Source organism: Mesocricetus auratus, unplaced genomic scaffold (assembly GCF_017639785.1).
Source record: "Mesocricetus auratus isolate SY011 unplaced genomic scaffold, BCM_Maur_2.0 Super-Scaffold_100028, whole genome shotgun sequence".
NCBI classification, from domain to species: Eukaryota; Metazoa; Chordata; class Mammalia; order Rodentia; family Cricetidae; genus Mesocricetus; species Mesocricetus auratus.
The window spans coordinates 9,949,031-9,974,249 of NW_024429209.1; the positions used below are offsets into that span (position 1 = coordinate 9,949,031).

At 45.0% G+C, this 25,219-nt stretch overlaps 1 protein-coding gene and 1 long non-coding RNA gene across 6 annotated transcripts in view; one reads left to right on the forward strand and one right to left on the reverse strand.

The window, feature by feature from the left end:
* Positions 1 to 2,856: 2,856 nt before the first annotated feature.
* LOC106022408 lies at positions 2,857 to 3,408 on the reverse strand. The gene is made up of 2 exons (XR_001197405.3): positions 3,166 to 3,408; positions 2,857 to 3,051 (listed from the first exon to the last, which is right to left on the reverse strand). It is a non-coding gene; the product is annotated as an uncharacterized LOC106022408 (long non-coding RNA).
* A 64-nt stretch (positions 3,409 to 3,472) lies between these two features.
* Positions 3,473 to 25,219, forward strand: part of Pkig (cAMP-dependent protein kinase inhibitor gamma) — a 65,573-nt gene continuing 43,826 nt past the window's right edge. The window contains exons 1-2 of one of the 5 annotated variants that reach the window (XM_040733105.1): positions 3,604 to 3,740; positions 3,825 to 3,955. The gene's annotated coding sequence lies outside the window, so the exon portion shown is untranslated. Of the gene's footprint in view, positions 3,558 to 3,603; positions 3,741 to 3,824; positions 3,956 to 25,219 lie in introns of those variants that run through there. The other 4 variants (XM_040733103.1, XM_040733107.1, XM_040733108.1 and 1 more) reach the window with 4 other exon arrangements.

A 25,219-nucleotide genomic window follows, 5' to 3' on the forward strand; every position in this document is an offset into this window, starting at 1 on the left:
CCTATCCTTTCCTCTGGTGCCTCTATTAACCCCCATGCTTAAATTAATGTTAACATTTCTTCTTGTTAGGCAGTGATGCCTTTAGTCCCAGCACTCCAGAGGCAGAGACAGGTGGATATCTGTGAGTTCAAGGTAAGCCTGGTCTACAGATGGAGTTCCAGGACAACCAAGGCTACACAGGGAAAGCCTGTCTCGAAAAACCAACCAACCAACCAAACAGCAAAACAACAATAACAAAAACCTCTTCCTAATAAATTCCAACTATGCTTCATATTGGCTTCTGAAATTCTTTTCTGTAAACCCAAGAATCCTGGCTTCACCTGAGTAGAGGTCTCTGAGAAGAACTCTTCCGGTGGCTGGGAATGAGGTTGGGTGTGGTAGCATAGACCACAACTCTAGAGGCAGAGGCAGAGGCAGAGGCAAAAGCAGAGGCAGGTAGATCTCTGTCAGTTTCAGGACAGCCTAGTCTACATATAAAGTTCCCAAGTAGTGAGGGCTATATAAAGACCATGTTCCCTCATCACCCCTTGATGGGGGAAGTTGTCCTATTGGTTAATAAATAAAGCACTGTTGGCCAATAGGGAAGCAAGACAGGTGGGACTAGGTGTAAAGGATGATTCAGGGAAATGTAGTCAGGAATAGAGTCACCATGTGATCCTGGGAAGAGAGGAAGCATGACACTGCATCCTTGGTAAAACAAGACCTTATAAAAATACGTATTAGCAGCCGGGCGTTGGTGGCGCACGCCTTTAATCCCAGCACTCGGGAGGCAGAGGCAGGCGGATCTCTGTGAGTTCGAGACCAGCCTGGACTACCAAGCGAGTTCCAGGACAGCCTCCAAAACCACAGAGAAACCCTGTCTCGAAAAATCAAAAAAAAAAAAAAATACGTATTAGCCTGGCGGTGGTGGCACACACCTTTAATCCCAGCACTCGAGAGGCAGAGGCAGGCGGATCTCTGTGAGTTCGAGGCCAGTCTGGTGTGGGAACACCAGACCTTGAGCAGAGACCCACTTCCCCTTCTGCCTAGGAGTAGGCAGCTGTAAGACAATGTCTAGTAAAAACGATACAATGCCCGGGGCAATAAGTTCCTGGAAAAGGCCTTCCCACGGAAACCGCCCTGACCTCGACCTTGTCCAAAGACTAATCGCACCTTCAAAACCCACACACATCCACCTCTGGTGTCAGAGAGAGAACCAGCCAGGGTAGAGGAGAGAGCAGAAGCTTCTCTGGTGGGAGCTTTTCTTAGGAGGTTTTCTTGAACCTTTTTGGAGCCTGTTTAAAGTTTTCTTTATATCGTTGAACAAGTCTCTGTGTTGTCAATCCCCGACACCCTCCGCACGTTCTCGGACACAGGCCACGCAGCAGACGTGACAGTCTGGTCTACAGAGCGAGTTCCAGGACAGCCTCCAAAACAATACAGAGAAACCCCCCAATATATATATGTGTGTGTGTGTGTGTGTAATTATAAGTTAGTCAGAGCTAGCCAATAAGAAACCATAGCAAGTGGCCAACAGCTTCATAATTAATATAGTGTCTTGTGTGTTATTTGGGGGCTGAGACAGTGGTGGGACCCAGGCAGCTGGCAGAAAAGAATACACGTTACAACCCCCCCCCAAAAAAAAGTAGAATCAAGAATGGAACTAGTTGAGGGATCAGGAGATCCTATTACATCCCCAGCTTAAAGACAGGTAAGTCTACACATAAACTGTGCCCAGAGCTGTAGCTCCTTTGGATCCTATTATTTTAGGCAGAGTTTGGACTTTTGAGCCAGGATCTCTCTCTAACCCTGATAGTGGTGGAACTCTCTCTAGAGCCTAGACTTGTCCTGTACTCTCAGTGATCGTCTTACCTCAGCCTCCCCAGTGTTGGGATTACAGTTGTGAACTGCCATACCTAGTCTGATTCTCTTAATTCTTTTTTATGGATGTACAACCATTTATTGTTCAATATCCTAGCAATGCACATTTAGTCTCAACTCTTGCTTTTAATAACAATGGAGTTTGTGATAGCCAGCCCTAACCTGATGGCACTGTTATTGCTTGCCAAGAACAACTCTACTCTCCTTTCCAGTTTCCAAAGTGGTCTGGTTTTGCATGACTCCCCTGTGGTGGCTAAGGAGTTCAACCCAGTACTAGGCACCTCTAATTGCTGCTTACCTTTGTCCTGAAATGCCTGTGAGATCCCAGTGGCCTGCAGGTGTTAGCCCCGTGAGATAAGAAGAAATATGGTTTTACTGCTTCCTACAATGGGGATGAGAAACATCTGAGGGGAGTGAAGCCTTTCTCGTCCAGCTGTGGATTCCATAGAGCACAGATAACTGTGATGCCCACCTTTGATGTTCACCTTTATAAACCCTTCCGTAGACCCCTCTGGCACAACAAGCTCCTGATTTGACTATAAGGCTGTTGTCTGTTAGCAGTAAAAATAAATTCATTTACCCTAAATTTGAATTGAGTCTAAGTCTTTGGTCTTTCTCAGTGGATTGGAACCCCACAATAGTTAAGAACATCTTTTGTGCTTAGGGTCTTGAAATTCTGCAGATTTTTCCAGGAAGTATAATTGCTGATTACAGGTTATTTATTTCCCAGGATGAAATTAATTCTAATCAAATTCTCACCTCCCAGCTGGGTGTTGGTGGTGCATGCCTTTAATCCCAGCACTCAGGAGGCAGAGGCAGGTGAATCTCTGTGAGTTCAAGACCAGCCAGGTCTACAAGACCTAGTTCAGGACAGCCTCCAAAGCCACAGAGAAACCTTCTCTCGAAAAAACAAAAAAAAAATTCTCACCCTCCCAACCAACTCTATTCACTATTTGTCACATCAGAGATCATAATAGAGAAATCTGTCACTCCACATCCATTTTCTAGTCTTTATTTCCAGTCAAGGAGCTGGGCGTGTAGCTCGGTGGTAGAGCACTTGCCAAGCAAGCGAGAAGGCCCCAAGTTCCACTTCTTGCACCAATAAAAAAGTTGGGAGTTAGAGGTAGGGCTCAACGTCATTTTGAGGTACACAGTGAGTTGAAGGCAGGGCTGGGACACAGGAACCCTTGTCTCGAAAAAGAAAAAAGAAAGCAAAATAAGAAACGAAGAAAAGGAAAATCGAAACCACAAATCAACCAACCAAAGGCAAACTAAAAAACAAGCAAATTTCAGTTTATTACTAACCTAGCAAAGTAGGGACAAAGGGCCCCTCCACTCCACATACGGCCGCCTTTAGAGTGCCAAAGATGAACAGAGATACAAACAGCGTCCGAGTACAAGCTCTCCCCTAGAGCCTCGCTGTTCTCCACGCCCATCTTTCCTGGGGCCATCTCTCTGGGGGAGCTAAGGTCTCATTCTCAGGACAGACAGCTCTCCTTCCTCCACCCACTCCTCGTGGTTGCCGAGCGCTCCCCCACCCCGGTGCGTCCCTTCCGGGCCGCCGTAGCGCGAGCGACGCGGGAGTTCAGCTGCCGCGTCGCCTAGGCAACGGCTCGGCGGCGGGTAGCGGGCGCCAGGCGGCCCCGGGGAGGCGCTCGCGCCGGCGGCCGGGGCTCCGCGAGGCGACGAGGAGGCAGGTAAGCGGCGGCAGAGCGGGCGGGCGCGGCTCGGAGAGGAGAGGAGAGGAGAGGAGAGGAGCGGTCCGCCAGGCGACCGGCGAGGGACGGACCGCGAGGACGCGGGGCAAGGACGGAGGGCTGCACTTTGTCCCCTGGGCCCGGGAGCCCGCGGCGAAGCCTTCTGACCTCGGCCGGGTTCGGGTGGGTGCGCTTTCGGCTGTTATTCTTACGCGTCTCTTGAGGCTCATTGGAAAGTTTTCTTTCTAAATAACATTTTTTTTTTAGAGTTTCCTTTTCTATGAGGGTTGGTCGTCGAGTAACTAGGAACTGAAGAGAGCGTCTGCGTGTGGCGCTCCCCGGGGGGCCGTCGAGATTGGACTTATTCCTGCGTCAGTTTTCTCACCTGCACAATGGGGGTAATGATAACACCTGTCTTATAACATGATCACAGAGTGTATTTATATGTAAAATCCTCGATACGTGGGAGCTTTCCTTGTTGCTGTTGCTACGAGGAACATCATTGAGGATTTATTGAGAACCAGGGCCTGGGCTGATCGCCAGCGGTTTAAAAAAGGGAAAAAAAAGTGAATGAGACGTCCTGCCCTTAGGGAGCGCCACTCCGGCCCATAGGAAACTGACCTGTGGACGGGAACTTGGTATAATTCGAGCTACGGTTTAGCACATACAGGAAACTGAGTGCAGAGAGGGCGATTGTAGACCTTCCCGGGAGAGAGTGGTGGTCCCAGGGAGATGACCCAAGAAGGTATCTCTGAAAGGAGATATGGAAGCCTGCCCTTGTGTTGGCCAGGAGATGAGGCTGGCAACTTGCCCAGTGTGAGGAAAACAGTCCTGAGGAGACAGCCCGACTTGTAGAGTATCTCCCAAAAATTATAGGTAGGAAGAGAGTCTGAAAGGTAGAAATAGTCTCTATTTGATGTTTGAGAGAGAAGATTCTGCTCTTCCTGACAGACTTTTCTTTTGGGAGGGGGAGTAAAGTTTTAGTGAGTTGGAATTTTATTTTTTGGGGCCTTCCGGGGATTGCTTTTTTTTTTTTGCTTATTTGTTTTGGTTTTGGTTTTTCGAGACAGGGTTTCTCTGTATTGTTTTGGAGGCTGTCCTGGAACTTGCTCTGTAGACCAGGCTGGCCTCGAACTCACAGAGATCCTCCTGCCTCTGCCTCCAGAGTGTTGGGATTAAAGGCATGCGCCACCACAGCCTGACTTGAGGATTCCTCTTTGTGGTGCTGGAGGTCGAAGAGACCCTTGCCCATATTAAGCAGCTGTTCTGCCTCTGGGCTACATCCTTGGTCTTTTCTCACAAAGTACTGCTATCCAGTTACAAAACTCCAACCTAATGATCTTGTCTAGTGTAGATTCCCTCCCAAAAGTCCCACCCCGAGACACTGTATTCAGATGGTTTCCACTTTGTTCAGCTGCCACCTCACAGTGGAAATGAAATTTTAGCACGTGAACCCTTAGGTGATACATGCAAACCACAGCAGGTATGAGATGCCAGCACTCTGCAGCACTGTAACGAGGCAGTTGATCCTCGTCATGGCGATTGGAGCTTAGGTGGAAATTATGCCTCTGACAAGTGGCTGTGTGTTGGGAGGTCAGGCAGTAGTGTGAGTTAGCTCTGTCTGGAGAAATGGTGAGAATGGTAAAGGGGCAGTGCAGAGCCAGCGTGGTGGCACCTGTCTGTCTTCCCAGCACTTGGGAGGTGGAGGCAGGAGGACCACGACTTTAAGCTCTCTATATACAAATCCAGGGCCAGGCTGGCCTCGTGAAACCTTATTTCTTTCTTTCTTTCTTTTTTTTTTTTTTTTGGGTTTTTCGAGACAGGGTTTCTCTGTGGCTTTGGAGGTGAAACCTTATTTCAACACATACATATACACACACAAGTTCATTAGTTTATTTTGAGACAGTGTTTCACTGTGTAGCCCTGTTTAGCCTGGAACTTGCTTTGTAGGCCAGGCTGGCCTAAAACCCCTAGAGATTCATCTGCCTCTGCCTCTGGAGTGTAGGATTAAAGGCGTGCGCCACACTTGGCATTTTTATTTATGGTGGTGAAAGCTGCTCACCACACTGGAAGTGGAATATCAATGCTGAGCAGTTGTGGTGGCTCACACTCAGGAGGCTGAAGCAGGAGGATAGGACTTTGAGGCCAGCCTGGCCTTGTCTCAGCAACCCCCTCCCAATAAAACAAAACAAAACAAATAATACTGAATGATAACGAGAGAGATTTAAAAAGGGCCCAGATCTGAGTTTTGCTGCTTTGTACACTTTGGAAGAACCATTCTGGAAGAGGAAAACAAGAAGGCAGAGGCCAGCTTTGCTAGATGCTACCGAGGTGGCAAGTAGGAGAAGTTAAAGTAAGAATGCACTATCTGAATACATAAGTTCCAGGGGTCACTAGGAGCCTGCCTGAGCAGATGTGGTGAAACATCGGGGCGGAATCTATAATGTCCCAGCTTGGAAAGGTTTGGTGTAATGTATCAGTGGGATGAGGTAAGAGTGGGATGTGAGAAGACAGAGTGTAGGCAGCTCGAGAAGGGTGGCTGTGGAGGGAGGGAGAGGCTGGAGAGCGAGTGAGGAGTAAGGGAAGGGTGTTTTCAAAGCACGAGAGAGAGCTTAAACGCAGTTGGCATAGAGCTGGTGGGAGGGAGAGGCTGAGAAGACCCGGGAGTGAAGGGGAAACTGATAGGTAACACAATTTTCTCCGGAAGCTAAGAGTGGAAGGCCTGGGGGAGAGGTTATTGCTAGCAGAAGTGCAAGAGCAGAGCGAACAAACACAGACAGAAGGCGTCAGTGTGGAGAGCGGGCCAAGCTCATTGTTGACAGATAGCAGGCCTTTCCGGATTAGTATCCTATTAAGCATTTCTCATGCACTAATCTCAGTATAACCTGTTCTGTTGGTGGGGTGGGTTGCTGGGGATTGAACCGAGGACCTTGAGTGTTTTAGGCAAGCACTCTACAGTCCCTCAATAAAACAGTCTATAAAAACCAGGCCGGGTGTTGGTGGCGCACGTCTTTAATCCCAGCACTCGGGAGGCAGAGGCAGGCAGATCGCTGTGAGTTTGAGGCCAGGCTGGACCGACAGCCTCAAAAACAATACAGAGAAACCCTGTCTCGTAAAACCAAAAAAAAAAAAAAAAAAAAAAAGAGAGAGAAAAATTTTTCACAAACTGAGATCTGCTTCAGAGCAGAGCACTCTGGCTGCCATGTTGGCATTTATCAATAACTCAACACTTCAACTTTCTGAAAGATGCAAGCCCAAACTCTTCTCTTGTCCTCGAATCGAGGCAGCTCTGTGAGGTGGTTCAGGATCATTCTCCTTTTCAGAGGGGAAACTAAAGGTGAGAGGATTCAGGAGACCCCTTCTGGAAGCTATGTCCTCTAAGTCCTGAGGCATAAGATCTGAGCTTTTCTATTCAGTTCCTATGTCCTCCCTCCCTTCCCCCTATCTACCTCCTTCCTTCTCTCCCTCCCTCCTCCCTTCCTTTCCTCCCTCCTTACCTTCTCAATGGAAGATTGAACCCAGGGCTAGGCAAATGATAAAATGCTGAGCAATAAATTCCCTCAGCCCTGGCTCCATGCTTCTTTTGAGACAGTCTCTAGCCTAGACTAATCATGAATTCCCACTAAGTAGGGGAAGATGATTTTGAACTTCAGAACCTACAAGTGTGCTCCACCATGCACAGGCTCCTGTGGTGTTGGGGATCACACTCAGGGCCTCAAGTGTGCTATGCTAGACAAACATTCTAACAACTGAGCCATGCCCAAGCCCCTGTTCCTCAAAGACTTTTTGAAGACATAAATTACAAATATCTTTTAGAAAAAGACACCTTGGGCAGGGTGTTGGTGGTGCACGCCTTTAATCCTGGCACTCGGGAGGCAGAGGCAGGCAGGCGTATCTCTGTGAGTTCGAGGCCAGCCTGGTCTACAAAGCGAGTTCCAGGACAGCCTCCAAAACAATACAGAGAAACCCTGTCTCGAAAAACCAAAAAAAAAAAAAAAAAAAAAAAAAAAGAAAAAGAAAAAGAAAGAGGCACCTTGGATTCCCAGCTTTTCTCTTCACATTGATTTGTGGAGAAACTGCTCAAAGATGGCATCATCTGTGATTCTGTGTTTTACATAGAAGGTGCAGTCAAGGGTGAACTTAAAATCTTTGATTTATACTTTGACAATTTCATAAATGTATAAACTCTGTCTTGATCCTGTCCTCCTCACCGACCCCTTTTCCACTCCCTGATGTCCCCTAACATGTCCTGTCCCACCTTCCTTTCTTTCTTTATATGTTGACAATTTTATAAATGTATACAAGTGTGTGTGTGTGTGTGTGTGTGTGTGTGTGTGTGTGTGTGTAACTAGAGTCCGATTAGTGCTGCCTGATGAGATTCTGACTGATCTTGCCGCCTTGATTATTTAGGGCATGTGCATTTATCCACAGTTGTAGTGAGTTCACGACCATAAAAGCCATGTTATGTCCCGAAGACTGCACTTCACAACACTCTTTCCCATCCTCTGGCTCATTCATTTTTTCCCCATCTCTTCTGCAGTGTTCCTCAAGCCTTGGGCATGGGGAGTATGATAAAGATGCCCCATTTAGGGCTCAGTACTCAAGTCACTTGTTCTCAGCATTTTGACAGTTATGACTCTCTTCATTAACCACTTGCCTAGTACAGAAAGAAGCTCTGACTAAGTTAAGAGCAACACATATATAGATAGAAATATTTAGAAGGCAGTTGACAACATGAAACATTTAGCAAAAGTAAAAATAGTAGGTTCTTCTCTAGAGCTTATGGTGTTTTCACCCATGGTCTTTTGACCAGGTTTATAGTACCTGGCATGAACTCTCTCCTGTGAACCAGGCCTCAAATCCAATCAGAAAGTGGTTGGGGACTTCCATAACAATATGCCTCTATTGTACTGGGCTGCTGTGTAGTATGCTGGGTCTGGTGCTTGGTGAAACCATTACTATCTTTTCTTCTCCGGCCGCCTGAATAACATTGTCTGGCACTAGAAATATAGAAAGAGAAAGAATAGCAAGCACTCTTTTTTTTTTGAGACAGGGTTTCTCTGTATTGTTTTGGAGGCTGTCCTGGAACTCGCTCTGTAGACCAGGCTGGCCTCGAACTCATAGAGATCCGCCTGCCTCTGCCTCCCGAGTGTTGGGATTAAAGGCGTGCACCACCAACGCCCGGCAAGCACTCTTTACTGAGCATCTCCAGCCTCCTTAAAAATCAATCGTAGGCCGGGCATTGGTGGTTCATGCCTTTAGTCCCAGCACTCTGGAGGCAGAGGCAGAGGCAGGTGGATCTCTGTGAGTTCAAGGCCAGCCTGGTCTACAGAGTGAGTGCAAGGACAGGCTCTTCAAAGCAATACAGAGAAACCCTGTCTCGGAAAACCAAAACCAAACCAAACCAAAATAACAACAAAAAAACAAAAAACAAAACAACAACAAAAAAATCATAAAGAAAAATGTCAGCTGAGGACATAGCTCAGTGGCTAGAGTGCTTGCCTGGTAAGATTGAGGACCTTAGTGCAATCGTTAGCACCCATGTAAAAGTAAGGTGTGGCCATTATGTCTATAATCTCAGCTCCAAGTAAGTGGAGAGAGACAGGAGAATCCTTGTGGCTTGCTGGCCAACCAGTCTAAATGAATTGGCATGTTCCATGTTCAGTGAAAGACCCTGTCTTTAAACGCATACACACCCCACCCCACCCCTCTGTCTTCTACAATGTGAGCACCTATATGTGTACACATACATTTACATATGCATGCAAGCACACATACACACCTTGTGTAACCTCTGTTTTGATACAAAGACTGCAGAAGAATCTCAATCCCCGCACCCCAGGAGCCACCATAGCACTATAAAAAAGAATGGCTTTCCAGACCTGTCTTGCTTTTGCATTTAGTGCCCTATCTCCTGGAGCCACTTACTGAATTTAAATAATGCGTAATTTGTCAAAAGTTTGGACTGTTGTGGAGAGTTCTGTATAGTGGAATTTACTTCTTTTTCTGACTCTGTAGCACTTTGACAGCCCCCCCAACTTTGGAGCCTGTCCTGGCACTCATTCTGTAGACCAAGCTGGCCTCCAACTCAGAGATCCGCCAGCGTTTGTCTCCTGAGTGCTGGGATTAAAGGTTTGTGCCACCAACGTCCTGCTGAACTTTTCTTTTTACAGCATTTCTCTTAACTAGTCTCTTCCATAATTACTTTTGCAATGTGTGGGTATGTTGTTAAATTCTTAGCTCGGTGAGGACAGTAGTCCCTCTCTGGACCTTTAACCAACCTTGCTCGTAATTGGGTTGTAATCTATGTTCTTGGAACTAGTGAATGGATCAGTGTCCCTTTCTTTTACTGCAGAGCCCTCTCTAGCAACCCTGTTAGTGAAGGCTACTCATCTGGCCTCATCAGTGGATCAGATTCTGTGTTAGGGGAAAACCCATAAATGTTTAAAAGGTAATTTCAAACCTAAACAAAAGAAGAGCAAATAGTATAAAGTAATCCCTATTACCCACCATCTAGCTTTAATAATTACTATATTTAAAATATGATTTGAGATGAAGGTGAAGAGAACATGGGGCTTTTAGGGTACCCATTTGATTTTCTGGGGAGAGATGCAGGCCATGTAAGATGAGCAGAGAAGACAAAGAGGAGCTGGTGGCCCACAGACCAGCCTGCCTTCAGTGAAAGGCTATTGTGAACAGTACATGATTTGACATATGGAAATGCAAAGAACAATGCCCACTGTATGGTGAGTGTGACTTAGGGGCCACTGCTGCTGGCACCATGAGCACCCTGCACAGCAGGAGAAAGGTCAGTGTGGCAACTGAGGCGCTCAAGTAGTGACCTTGGGTGCCACCCTTCCCAAGCTATACTTTTCTTCATTTGAGAGTGGGGCTACTGAGTATCTTAGCCACCTAACTCTTTAAAGTATCACAAGTAATGCATGTAAATGTATTTCTGAATTAATATTAAGGATAAATCTCCAGAGTACTCTGATCTAGAGGGAATCATATCCCTGGAATATGCCTTATATGGTTTTTCATTCTGAGACTTCATGATTTTCACCCCCACATCCATTTGTCAGCCCAGCAAATAAATGTTATAACACAGTGTTTTTCCATTTGCTAAAAAGGTGTTTTATTGTTTGTCTGCGTGTGAAATAGGGTCACTCTATGGACCCTGGGTGACCGGATACTTGCTATGTATACCAGGCTGGTTTCAGTGTGTGGGAGTCTTCTCCACTTCCTGGGTGCTGGAATTACAGGCATACACAACTATGCCTGGTTAAAATGTTTGTGCTGGGAGTTGGTGGTGCATGCCTTTAATCCCAGCACTCTGGAGGTAGAGGCAGGCGGATCTCTGTGAGTTCGAGACCAGCCTGGTCTATAAGAGCTAGTTCCAGGACAGCCTCCAAAGCCACAGAGAAATCCTGTCTTGGGAAAAAAAAGCAAAAAATATTGGTTTGTTTTCATTATTTTTTAGTACAGATTCTTACTAAGTAGCCTTGGTTAGCCTCCAATTTAGAGATCTACCTACCTGCCTCTGCCACTGAGCACTAAGATGAAAGGCATGACCACCAAAGCCCTGATGCATAAAACAGTTTCTTTTTATAACTTGTCCATATGTGCACTGGAGTTGAAATTTCTTATTAATCGAGTTGATAAAGGAATAAGAATCATTTTCCTAAGGAGTCCTTGGTAAGGGGCAGTGTTGGGAAGCTTCTGTAGCAGAATCTCTTTTACCATCTTTGAAATGTAAAGTGCCCTTGTTTGTTCAGCTTTCTCACAGTCATTTGTCAGCTCCTAATTAAAGGTAGCTCCACAATTCACAGATTGCTGCGTTACTCTCCCCAAAGCCAGAAAGATTAGTCTTTTATTTTTCTTTTAAATGAAAATTGAGTTTTAAACTGACTGTGTTCTCCTCAGTGCTACAAAGAATTCTGATCATGCAGAACATTCTTCCAAAACAGACACAGACTTATCTGTCCAGATAAGAATTTGATTCTGTGGGAAGAGAAATGGACTATCCCTGATGGTTCAAATAAACGTCGGCAGTGTTTGTTTGGACAGGACAGTCAGCTGTCACATCCCCTGGGTCATAGAAGGCCAGTGCACTAGACCCTAATTCTCATGAAGTCTTAAAACTTAAATATTTCCTTGAAAAACTCCAAGCCATCTAGGCTTGCCTTATTAAATGTTGGATTATTGTTTTCGATAGCATAAGTTGACTTTCTTTGTGATTTATACCTATTGTAATAAAAAAAAACAGAGAAAGACTCCACAAGACAGAAGTTGGGTGAGGGGTTTTTTTGGGGGGGAAAGTGAATGGAAAAAGGGGGGAAGGGAGAGGGAAGACCAGTCTCTGGGGGCAGGAGCAGCAGAAGAGGAAAGAGAGGGGGAGGGAGACACAGAGAGAGACAGAGAGGAGAGGAGAGGAGAGGAGAGGAGAGGAGAGGAGAGGAGAGAGAGAGGAGAGGGGAGGGGAGAGAGAGAGAGAGAGATGAAAGGTGGGTAAGGCTCTTTTAAAGGGAATGTAGCACAGGTGGTGCTCTTAGTGGCTGCAGCTGAGGGTGTGTCCTGTCAGAACCCCAAGAGCAGGTCAGTACAGATATTGTACAGTATAGTACAATACCATCTTGTAATTTGTAAACTTCAAGGAGATTAAGCCCCAACTGTATAATCCTTAAACCCCAAACAAATACAAGAGCAGTGCCCTAAAGCCACCATTAACCTCACTGGCATGTTGAACTCTTCATCCCTCCCCCCATAACTTTTTCCTGTGTTTTCAATGTGTTTGGTTGATACTTCTTTTCAAGGGAGCTGGCACAAATCCTCTTTGCTACAGAGTCTGTAGCATAAGCAAACAAACCCACTGGAAAGACAAGACTAAACTAGAACTGAACTAGAAGCAATGCACCTTCTAGTAAGATACTAGCTAGAAGGTGACAACAGAGGACCTTTTTTTTTTTGTTTTTGTTTTTCGAGACAAGGTGTCTCTGTATTGTTTTGGAGGCTGTCCTGGAACTCACTTTGTAGACCAGGCTGGCCTTGAACTCACAGAGATCTGCCTGCCTCTGCCTCCCAGTGCTGGGATTAAAGGCGTGGGCCACCAACGCCCGGCTTTTTTCACAAGTTTTAAAGTAATTTTTTGTTATAGATTTTACAAATTTCAAACCACACCTAGTAAATTTACAAGTTCTGAGAGTCAGAAAGTTTACACAATGAAGTTAGATTGTAGCAGAAGTTTTAGAGATGGAAGAGGGGAGTCTTTAGAGAGTTAAACAAAACCAAGAAGAGGTTTGAGATAAGCAGTAGTCCCCCTGTGGGGATACTTTACTTTTTAGTTTTTTTTAAAGAACATGGTGGGTGGGTGGTGGGGGAGTGTTCTGTTTTCTTCTTCTGTCACAGAGTCAGGTAGCCCACCTGACCCAGGACAGATTTTTGGAGGGAACTTTTAAACAAGCATGCTTGGGTCTGGAGTGGGAGGGTCATAACTCAATTCTGCAGCTAGCTATATATATATATATATATATATATATATATATATATATATATATATATATATATTAGAGCAGTATGTAACAATTTTTAATATTATCCATACCCAAGAGACATTTGAATCCTTGTAAAACTGAACTTAATGATCAGAGGAAGCAACTTGAGTGAGCAGAGTGACAAAAGCTGTGAGTTAAGATGAACATGGAGTAAAGAGGGCTTAGGAGAGATTTTGGTATCATTTGCTTATGCAATGTCAGTAGTTGTTATAATCTTTGAGGATTTGGAAATCATGGTGCCATTTTCTGACCCATTACCCTGTTTAATTTCTTTTGTAGAATTTTGTATTGTCTGAAATGATTTTTTTATTCCTCTAATGGGTTTTGACCAGTAGACGGTAAGCCATGTTGTTCACCATCTCCTTTCTAGTGCCTAGAGCAGGATATACCATGTGACAAGCACTTGGTGAATATTCCCTGAAGGGCTGAACTTAATGGATGAGGAAACAGTCCCAAGTGACTCTAGCTTTTCTTTTCTTCTTTTTGGGGGAGGTTGTTTTGAGACAGGGTTTCTCTGTGACTTTGGAGGATGTCCTGGAACTAGCTCTTGTAGACCAGGCTGGTCTCAAAATCACAGAGATCCGCCTGCCTCTGCCTCCCAAGTGCTGGGATTAAAGGCTTGCGCCACCACTGCCTGGCTGATATTTGTTCTTACTGCATACATGTGGAGGTGCTCACTTAAAAGAGGAAGCTTGCACATGTGTACTGAGTCCTTATGCAGCCCTGTAAATGTGTGATGTAGCCATGACATGGCTGCCTAAATATCTGCCTGAATGCCCATATGGTGTCCCACCCATTGTCAGGGTGCGGGTCAGCATATTGCTGGGTCCCAGCACCAATGATCCTATAACTTTTGTAGCTTGGAATTTGCTGGGCCCACCCTCTCCCTTATCACTCACAGCTCAGAAGGTACTGACTGCTGAAGCATTCTGTTTGAGGTGAACCCCAGCACTTGGGAGGCTGTGGCAGGAGTGCCAGTGAGGTGGCCCAGCAGTTAAAGGTGACATAAACCTGACAACCAGAGTTCAGTCCTTGGAACCCACATTAAGATGGGAGGTGAGAACCATCTCCACAAAATTGTCCTCTTGACATGCAAAATGCACACTATGACACATGCCTCCCCTCAGTAGTAATCAATGAAAACAAACAAAATGAGGAGGTTGTGGCAGTAGGGTTGCTTGAGTCCAGGAGTTCTAGGCTGTGTGGGCTTCATTCATGTTGAGGTCCTGTCTCATGACCAAGGGTATAGCTCAGTGGTGAGTGCTGGTCTATCATCCAGGAGGACCTGGGTTCCGTCCCCAGCAAGAGGGCGTAGGTTCTTCAGAAAGCAAATGCAATAGCCTAGATCCTACCTACTACTGTGGCTGGGAGGAGTTAGGCTTTGGGGGCTATAGAGCAGCGGGAGCACTTTGGGTCTCTGTTGCTTCAGTGGAAACAAATGCTTGCTCTTGGGGGTGTCTCCAAGAAGAATCAGGCCCAGGAAGGCCCGGCTGACTCTGATTAACTGCTCCCTTTTTAGAGTCGGTGACCAAGTCTCTGTTTTGGAAGTACTTATATAATGTATACCACCTGTTATCTGTGTATTTTTAGCAGTGGGGTTCGGGTAATCCTAATCCTGTCTGGAAAAGAGCAACTGTTTACCAGAAGCGCGTTCTCTTCGCTTTGACTCATGCTGACTCACCCTCATTCTCCTTCCCACTACCTCATAATGATCTTGCCTGGGAGGGAATTGAGTTAGCTTTTTAAAGATTTTTATTTAAATTTTATGAAGTTGAAAGCCATCATTGACTTCTCTTAGGAAGGCTGCCACTCTAGTCTAGCCAGTGTGATTGATACTGTGTACCTAAACATCACCTAGCATTTTGCCTGGAAAAACTCACGCCTTTGGCTGAGTGGCAGAAGTGTACATATGAAGAAGAGAAATGTCTTGCTCTCTGAAAATTGTCATCACCTTGATTTCTGTTGGACTTGGAAATTTTCCTTCTGAGATAGGAACCAAAAACTGAATTGGAGCCAGGGCTGTGATGCCCTCATGATGGGCTCAGGACTGCATGCAGATCAGGATTCAGACAATGTATCAGAGGAGCAAAATGGGAAGGCTTGCAGAGCAGAATGACTCATATCCTATGTCTTCGTTTATCATTCATTAAATGTGTTCTGTTGATCATCCGAGACACACTAAACAAGGCTGCAGCAGTAACAGAAACCCTGCCTGCTGTCAGGCCTGACAACTGAGTGCGCCTGTCTTTCTCTGCCTCCCATCCCTTGAATGTTTGTTTTTACTATTGCAGTGTTGGTGGGGATAGGAGTCAGGAACTCTTTTTTTTTCCTTTCAAGACAGGGTTCTTTCAAACTCTGGCTGTCCTGGAACTCAGAGATCTGCCAGTTTCTGCCTCTTGAGTGCTAGGATTAAAGTGCCACCACCACCCAGTGACCAATCAGGCCCTCTTGCATGCTAGGACTGCACTCTTCCACTGAGCTACAACCCAAACCACATGCTTTATAAATGTAAAGGGAACATAGTATTATCTTAGCCTGCACATGTCTTTTGCATAGGGCTGACACGAGGAAGGAAGGTTTCCTGGAGAAAGCACAAAAGCTGAGGCTAATGGGCCAGTAGAGGGTTAAGTAGGAGGAAAGGTAAAGACGGGTAGGGTGGTGGGATGGTCAAAGAAAGTTGGAGACTAAAATAAAAGTGTGACTGTGGCAGCCTTGGAGGGGAAGAGCTAGCTTTGGGAAGAGCTGACAGGAGCTGGTGTGATGGAATGACAGTGAGGTTACACTAGACACATAAATCTGCAGACATTAGCAAGGACCGGTTGCAAAGAACTGGAGACCAGTCGTTAAGTGGGAAGTTTCATTAACCCGAGTAAAGTTTTCTTATGGGAGAAGCTTGTGGCACATGTATGTATTCATGGCGCTAGCAGCCCAGACTTAACCTGACACAAGATCACTGGGGATGTGGAGCTCTACCTTACTGCTAACCAAAAACTGGGAACAAGGTCCCTAGGAGAAGGGCTGCTAGATAGGCAGGGATTCTCAGCTTGAGAAGACACCAGCCTTTTGGCTGTCAGTGTTTTGAGGACAAACCTCTCAATGCTCTGTAGGAGCCTAAGTGTCTGCACAAAATACAGCAGACTCGTTCTTCAAGGTGGCTATGAAAACCCTTTCTAGAGCCTGCATTTTGAAGAAAGTCTCATAGAAGGGGAAGTTGTTCAGGTGGTGGTGGCGGTGGCGGCGGCGGCGGCGGCAGCGGCGGCGGCGGCGGCGGCGGCGCACGCCTTTAATTCCAGCACTTGGGAGGCAGAGGCAGGCAGATCTCTGTGAGTTTGAGACCAGTCTGGTCTACAGAGCGAGTTCCAGGACAGCCACACGGTTACATAGAGAAACCCTTTCTAGAGAAAAGAGGAGTGGGGGAGGGAGAAAAAAAAGAGGAAGCTGCTGAGATGCTTGGTGGGTAAAATTATAAGCCTGAAGACGTGAGTTCAATCCTTGGTGTCCACAGTAGCAGGAAGGGACCAACCTCAGCAAGTTATCCTCTTGACTCTACAAGTGTGCTGGGATTCTGGGGCACGTGCTCACACATGCGCACACTAGGAAAAGTCTCCTAAATCTGGACAGGGAGAAACTAGATCCAGTGGTGGCTTTCCTCACCACTCCATTGAAGAAACAGAGAAGAGTCACTGAAGTTGTTATTTCTGTTGCCTATAGCACTTGAGACTTGCTTCCTTTTCCAAATGTACAAACACATTGTTAGCGTTTTTTGTTTGTTTGTTTTGTTTTTAAAGACATGGTTTCTCTGTGCAACAGTCCTAGCTGTCATGAAACTCCATTTGTAGACCAGGCTGGCCTTGATCCACCGGAAATCATTAACATAATACTCTGCTGTTTGTTAATGTTGTTCACTCTGTGACCCAACACCCACTGCAGTTGGTGTACACCAGACTTATGTACACCAGACAAGGGCTCTGCACCACTGAGCTACACCCAGAACTGGTCTTTTTTGTGTGTGTATGTGTGTGTGTGTGTGTGTGTGTGTGTGTGTTTAGTTTTCAAATTAATTTATCAAAGAATGTTTTTAGGAAGGGAACAGTGGGATTTGTCATTTTAAAAATTTGTATTCATTATTCTTTTTTTAATAACTCATTTGGTTTATTTCATGTGCTTTGGTATGAGGGTATCAGATCACCTGGAACTGGAGTTACAGACAGTTGTGAGCAGCCATGTGGTTGCTGGGAATCGAACCCAGATCCTCTGGAGGAGCAACCAGTGCTCTTACCCACTCAGTCATCTTTCCAGCCCCATTCATTGTTGTTCTTAAAGGATACTGATTTAACTTCAGTGTTGCTATTAGAATTGTTTGGATTTTTTTGTTGTTTTTGTTTTTGTTTTTGTTTTTCAAGACAGGGTTTCTCTGTGTCTTTGGAGGCTGTCCTGGAACTAGCTCTCGTAGACCAGGCTGGTCTCAAACTCACAGAGATCCACCTGCCTCTGCCTCCGGAGTGCTGGGATTAAAGGTGTGTACCACTACCGCCCAGCAAAATACTGTTTTTTTTGTTTTTGTTTTTTGAGAGAGTTGCCCATGCTGATCTTGAACTTATGTGGGCAAGGCTAACCTTGATTTTCTGATCCTGGCTCAGGAAGTGTTTCAATTTCTGTTAAAATTAAATAAGAAAACATTAAAATGTATGGAGAGATGGACTGTTCAACTTCCTTTTTTCTAAAATAAACAACAACAAAAAACTCACAGAAGCAGTATTTAAAAATACTGCGGAATAACTTGAGTCTATGCCCCTGACAGGCTCCTTGGTTTGTATGTAGGTTTGTATGTAATTAGTTTTGTATTTGTATGCATTGGCTGGAATTCTAAGTGTCTAAGTGCCTTCTATCTTTGCTCAGCACTCTTCAGGGGATCGCTTGTGGCTCAGGAGCCCATTGGTCTTACAGATCCATCTCACCATCTGTAATGTTTCACCTTGCTTTTCTAGAAACACCGTTTTCTTTTTCTTTTTTTCCTTCAGGTCTTACTCTGCCTTTTCCCCTCCTTTTCACTCCTTCCTCCTCATGCTTGTCTCACTCATTCCTACCAGGGAGAGCCTCTACAGGCCTGAGCATCAAGGGCTCTCTTACCTCTTTACTTTTTTCCCTTTTGTTTTGTCTTGAACTAGGCCTTACTGTGTAGCCCAGGCTTGCCTCAAATCTGAAATCCTCCTGCCTCAGCCTCTCAGGAACTGGGATTATAGTGTGTGTTACCATGCCCATCTCAGCTTATTTCTTGTTTCTGTTCCAGTGTCAGGTGCATGCTATACAGGGCACCCTTGGACTGGGCCAGGGGCGTGGAGTACAGGAGCACCATGCATAAATAAGATACTGCAGCATGTGTGTCTCCACATTTTTAGACATGTTTCCATTTTGCTGTATTACAAATAGCTCTGGTATAAATCTCATTTATGTCAGAATATGCACATGTTTGTAACACAGAGGCATATATTGTTCAAAGGAACTCAAAAATAACTTTATATGTGTATACCTTTAATCCCAGTACTTAGGTACGCACAGGTGGATCTCTGTGGGTTTAAGGCCAACCTGGTTTACATAGTGAGTTCCAGGTCAACCAGGGCCATATAGTGAGAGCATGTGTAGTTGTTTGAATAAGAATGGTCCCTACAGGCTCATATATTTGAATGCTTAGTTACTAGGGAGTGGCACTGTATGAATAGATTAGAAGAATTAGAAGATGAGGCCTTGTTGGAGGAAGTGTGTCACTAGGATGGGCTTTGAGGTTTCAGAAGCCCTTGCCAGGCCCAATTTCTCTCTCTGCCTATGGATTAAGATGTGGAACTCATAGCTTTTCTCCAGCACCCTGTCTGCCATGCTCCCCATCATGATGTCTATGAACTAACCCTGTGAAACTGTAAGTAAGTCCCCAATTAAATGCTTTCTTTATAAGGGTTGCCTTAGTTGGGTGGAGCACGCCTTTAATCCTAATGCTCAGGAGGCAGAGGTAGGTGGATCTCTCTGAATTCAAGGCCAGCTTGATCTACAGAGCAAGCTCCGTGACAGCCAAGGCTACATAGATAACCCTATCTCAAAAAAACAAACACAAAACAAAACAAAACAAAACACTTCCCACCCCCTCCCCCCCAAAAAACCTAAAAAAAATAAAACAAAAAGAATTGTCTTGGTCATGGTATCTCTTCACAGCAACAGAACAATAACTAAGATGCCATATCTCAAAAAAAGCAAAACAAAAATAACCCTGTTTATATATGTGATGTTTATGTGGGTATACCATGTGCCACAGTGTGCATATAGAAATCAGAGGAGAACTTTCAAGAGTTGGTTCTCATCTTTTCCCATATGGGTCCCAGGGATCACACCCAGGTCCTTATTTTTGGTGGCAAGAGCTTATACCTGTTGCGCCCTCTCGTCAATCAGTTTAGTTTTACCTTGAGGTGGCATTTTACTATGTAGCTCTGGCTGTCCAGGAACTCACTATATAGTCCACACTAGCCTTGAATTCTGTGATCTGCCTTCCTCTACCTCCTAAGTGCTGGGATTACAAGTATGTGCTGCAAATACCCATCTGGTACCACACATGTTTATTCATGTGTGTGATTACAGGTACACATAGTATATGTGAAGGTTGGAGGACAGTTTCACTTAGGACAACAGTGTCAGTCCTTGTGTAAACAAGATTAGCTGGGCCAAGAGCTCCCCGTTCTCACCATAGACTCACTGGAATATACATGGCCAGACCCAGCTTTACAACACTTAGGAGGTAGAGGCAGGAAGATCAGTAATTGAAGGTCAGTCTTGGCCGCAAAGTGAGTTCGAAGCTACCTTGAGTTATGTAGTGAGTCACTGGCTAATCTGGGCTATAGGGCAAGACTCTGTCTCAACAGATCGAGAATAAATGATCTTTTCTTGTTGCTGTTTGTTGGTTTTGAGACAAGAGCTCATTCTGTAGCTCAGGCTGGCCTCACACTGAGGGCAGTACACCTGCTTCAACATATGGTGGGCTGCAGTTACAGTCATGAGTTATCGTGTCTGGCTTTTCCCATTTGGCTTTTATTTTCCCTTGTCTTCACACAGCAGGAATTATTATTGTTAAAAAGAAATCTTTGATAATGCACATTCAAAGCAGAATACCCACTCTAGTCATCACAGGGCTGAATTTTCATCCTCTGGAAATTTGCATTTCATCCATTATAATGTATTGTAATAATAGCACTTTCTCTTTGACAACTCAACAAAACAATAAAAGCAATACGGGTACACAAAACTAAACATCAGAACAAGAAGACTTGCCAGGTTTGGGCTGTGGGCTTATAACCCCAACACTCAGGCTTAAGGCAGAAGGTTTAAAAGTTCAAGGCCTGCTTGGGATATAGACTGAGTTCAAGGTCAGCCTCATCAACTTAGACCCCATATCCAAATAAATAAATAAGTAAATATTTTATTTTTTATTTATTTTTATTTTTATTTTGGTTTTTCAAGACAGGGTTTCTCTGTATTGTTTTTGAGGCTGTCCTGGAACTCATTCTGTAGATCCGCCTGCCTCTGCCTCCCGAGTGCTGGGATGAAAAGTGTGTGCCACCAATGCCCGGCCAAGTAAATATTTTAAAGATTTATTTATTTATCGAGTGTATATGTGTTAAGTACGGGGTTGTCAGCCACCTGATGTGGGTGCTGGCAACCAAACCCACTCTGCAAGAATAGCAAGTGCTCTTAACCACTGAGTCATCTCTCCAGCCCCAAAATACTATTTTATATATTTTCAAATGATTGGGAGTATAGCTCAGTAATAAGAGAGCTTGTCTCACATGCACAAGAGACAAAGTTTAGTCTCAGTACCACAAAAAACAACTACAAAGACAAAAAACCCCAAAACATACATGCACTGTAAGGGTAAGAGTCTCATTCTCTCTGACCCTCTGAAGACCCTGGCTTTTAAAAAACTTCAGCCTTTTAACTTTTCTTTAAAAAAGTTTTTTTGGTTTCCTCAGCATATCTAAAATACACACAAACATTTAATTTTTTGTTTTACTTAAGGAGAATAAAGGTTAGGATAGGCTCTCACTATGTGGAACAGGCTGGCCTCAAATTCACAGAGCTCTGCCAATTTCTGCCCCCTGAACATTAGGATTAAAGGTGTGTGTACCTGCATGTGTGTATGTGCACGTGTACGTGGGTGTCCATGGAGTCCAGAAGACAGCATCAGATTCTCTGGAGCTGGAGTTACAGGTGGTTGTGAGCAGCCTGGTGTGGGTGCTAGGAATTGAACTCTAATCCCCTGCAAGACCAGCAAGCGCTTCTAAGCAATAAATCATCTCTTCAGCCCCATATGTAATTTTTAAGCAATTATTTTTATTTTTGTGCATTGGTGTTTTGCCATGGGTGTTGGGTCCCCTGGAACTGGAATTAGACAGTTGTGAGCTGCCATGTGGGTGCTGAGAAATGAAGTGGGTTCTCTGGAAGAGCAGCCAATGGTCTTAACCACTGAACCTGTAGTGACCAGTACCCCGTTTTAGCAGCCATTACAGGCTAACGTGCTTGCAGGATCTTGTCGCTCCTGTCCTAGTCACTAGGAGGTCAGATGCCCTCCTCGTGGCAAGGAACCAATCAGAAGTTAGCTGGTGGGGCTGTGCTTTACGGACAGTGCACAACAGTGAGACAGTGCACAACAGTGACATGCAGAACATAGCAACCACCCTGGGAGGGCCTATGGGCCATGACAACCAGTTGACCAATCAACACAGGGCACCCAAACCTGGGCGTGCACCAGTCCTGAAACTATTTCATACCCCTAGACACTCTCCTTATGCTGCCCTTTAAGATCCCTTGCTGGGGTCTTTTCTCTCCAGCCATCTGCCATGGTGGAGGGATGAAGACCTCGAGCTAATGGTTTTAGCTCGTTAAGTAACTTCAATAACAGACTCTTTGCTTTTGCATGGAAATGGGCCTCTTGGTGATTTTGGGGTTCAGAATTTGGGTACAACAAACCATCTTTCCAGCTCCCCAATATGTAATTTTTAAAGTGTTTCCTTGGACAGATGAGATGGCTCAGTAGGTAAAGGTGCTTGCTGCCAAAACTAATCCAGTCCCTGGGACCCATATAATGGAAGGAGAGAACCAACTCAAAAGTTGTCCTGTGGCTTCCACACATATACATGTCTGTCATCTTAGGCTTCTGTACATATTCATGTCTGCACACACATACATAAACACAAACACATGCAGTAGATGGTACATTAGTAAAACTTTAAAATACAGAGGCTAGAGAGGTGGCTCCGTGGTTAAGGGTGTCTTGCTCTTCCAGGGAACCCAGGTTCACTTCCTAGCCCCCACATGGCACCCGACAACCATTTGTAACTCCAGTTCCAGGGGATCAAGCACCCACTTCTAGCCGCTCTCAGCATCAGTCACATACATGGTACACAGACATACATGCAGGCAAACCAATACATATAAGATAAAAATAAATGTCAAAAAAAAGTATTTCTTCTGGGCAGTGGTAGCACACACCTTTAATCCCAACAGAGGCAGATGGATGGCTGTGAGTTCAAGGCCAACCTGGTCTCCAGAGTGAATTCCAGGACAACCAGAGGGGCTATGCAGAGAAAAACCTGTGTTGGAAAAAAAGAAAAAAAGTCTTTTCATTTAGACAGCTAACTTGATTTCTTTCCTCGTGCAGTTTTAGGTAAGTTAACATTTCTGAGCTTTTACTTGTAAAATGAGAATAGTGATAAAATGTACATAAAGTGTCTATGAGGATTAAAGGAAATTGATTCCCTTTTCTTGTTTATAAAGCTTTAGTTATTTTTATTTTTTATGTGTATAAGTATTTTGCCTGCATGCATGTATTTATATGTTCCATGTGCTTGCCTGGTACCCATGAAAGACAGAAAGTATCAGATTACTGGGAACTGGTGTTCTAGACAGTTGTGAGCCACCATGTGGGTCCTGAGAACTGGATCTGGGCCCTCTACAAGAGCAGCAAGTCCTCTTAACCCTCATCTATCTCTTCAGCCCAAATTCCTTTTTCTTGAAGTAATGTTTAACAGTATATCTGAATCCACACATGTAAGCACATGCCTTTAATCCCAGCACTGGGAGGCAGAAGCAGAGAGATCTCTGAGTTCAATGACAGCCCAAGGCCAGCCTGGGACTGCCGGTACTTCCTTCTACCCCTGGTTGCTGCTTTGAAGGCTGGTGCTGGGGATCTGATACTTGTGCAGCAAGCATGTCGTGGACTGATCTGGCTTCCCAGCCCCAAGAAACCTATTCTTGTTCTTGTTTGGAGATCTTTTTCTGTAGACCAAGTCCAGCGGTTCACAGGCAGAGCGGGCTGGGTATTTAACAATGGTGCCATAGTGTCTGCACTGCTGCTTTCTTTTCTATTCAGTATTCCTGTCAATCATTTCCACCTGTTGTTTTGTAGCTAGTAAGTCCCGGAGCCAAAAAGGAAATTGAGGGGTGAGGTCAGTCTGATGAGTGTGTTCTGACACATCCTGCCATATTATGGAGGTCTCTGCTTCCCTCAGTCTGTTGTTAACCCTGTAAAAGGTCTCACAGCAGGTGTCTTATGTCTTTGGGGGTCTGGGCCATCTGGCCCCCAACACATGTTTATAAATACGTGGATGGAAGTTGGTAGTATTGTGGTGCCTTCTGCATAAACTAAAAGTGCCTTGATGCCCATTACCAGCAGCAAGCAATGTCCATTTCTTGACAGTTTCTGCATGTGATCTGTGCACCTGTGACAAACCTAAAGATGATCATCAGATTCCATTGATCCCTTGAAAGAAAATTGCTTGAAAATATACATTTCCCATAGATTCTTAAAGGGATACATAATGTACAGTGAGTAGGAATCACAGAAAGTAGGAAAGCATTTCACTCCATATATTTGAACATCCATGCATATTAGTTGCTTTTATGTGTATGATTAAATACCTAGCATAAGTAATTAACCATAAGAGAAGGATTTCATAGTTTGAGGAGCTCAGTCCATGGCCACTTGGGCAGAACATGGTGCCAGTTGGGGTGTGCAGCAGAGAAGAGCTGTTCTCAGCACATAGGAAACAGAAGGGAGGATACAGGAAATAGCCAGGGCAAGATACAACCTTGGGCATGCTCCCAGTGACCTACTTCCAGCTAGCTGCCACTCTCTGCCTTTCACCAGCTCCCAGTAATGCTACCATGTTAGAATCCATCAAGGGAGTAAACTATTCATTTGGTCAGAACCCTCAAGGTCTAATTGTCTCTGAAAACGCAACTCCCCCAGAGACCAGAGAGAGAGAGAGAGAGAGAGAGAGAGAGAGAGAGAGAGAGAGAGAGAGAGAGAGAGAGAGAGAGAGAGAGAGCTTCATTCTTTCCCCAGCTATGTCTTAATCCAGTCAAATTGAAGATCAGAATTGACCATCACGTTTATCCCCTTATCTCTCAAAGCCACTTGTTAGATGAAATATCCAAGAGCTGGGGGTGTAGCTCAGTTTGTAGAGGACTTGCCTGACATGCACAAAGTCCTGGATTTGATTCCCAATACTGCATGAATGGGCCATGGCAGGCCAAACCTGTAATCCTAGCACTTGAGAGGTGAAGGCAAGGGGATTAGAAGTACAAGGCCATCCTCAGGGGCATAACTAGTTTAAGACCAGCCTGGGCTACATAAGACCCTGTCTCAAAACTATGAAGTAACTGAAAAAAGTCTATAATCCAAGTATCCCAGCTCTTTTGAGATCCAGATCCCTGGTTTCATGGTTTGCAGAAGCCCAGAGTTCCCAGGATTCTGTAGATTTCTTGGTGAACATGTGGCATGTGCTTCTTTAGGTCACCTCTGTCCCTTCTCTTTTGTTTCCTTTTCCCTCAGTCCATCTCTCCTTTCTCCCACCTTCTCCCTCTCTCATCTCTGGTTTTTTCTTGTCAATTTTTGGGGTTGAAGCTGCAGGCCAAGCAAGCATTCCAACTGAACTATGTTCCTGAGCCACTTTTCTGTTTCTTGATTTGTCAACTCTTTTAATTTTCATCAAGAACAGAGGACACACTCATTAAAAGCATGGGAAGTTGGCTGGCGGTTTTGATGTCTTAAGGAAGGGACCTCAAGTTTCT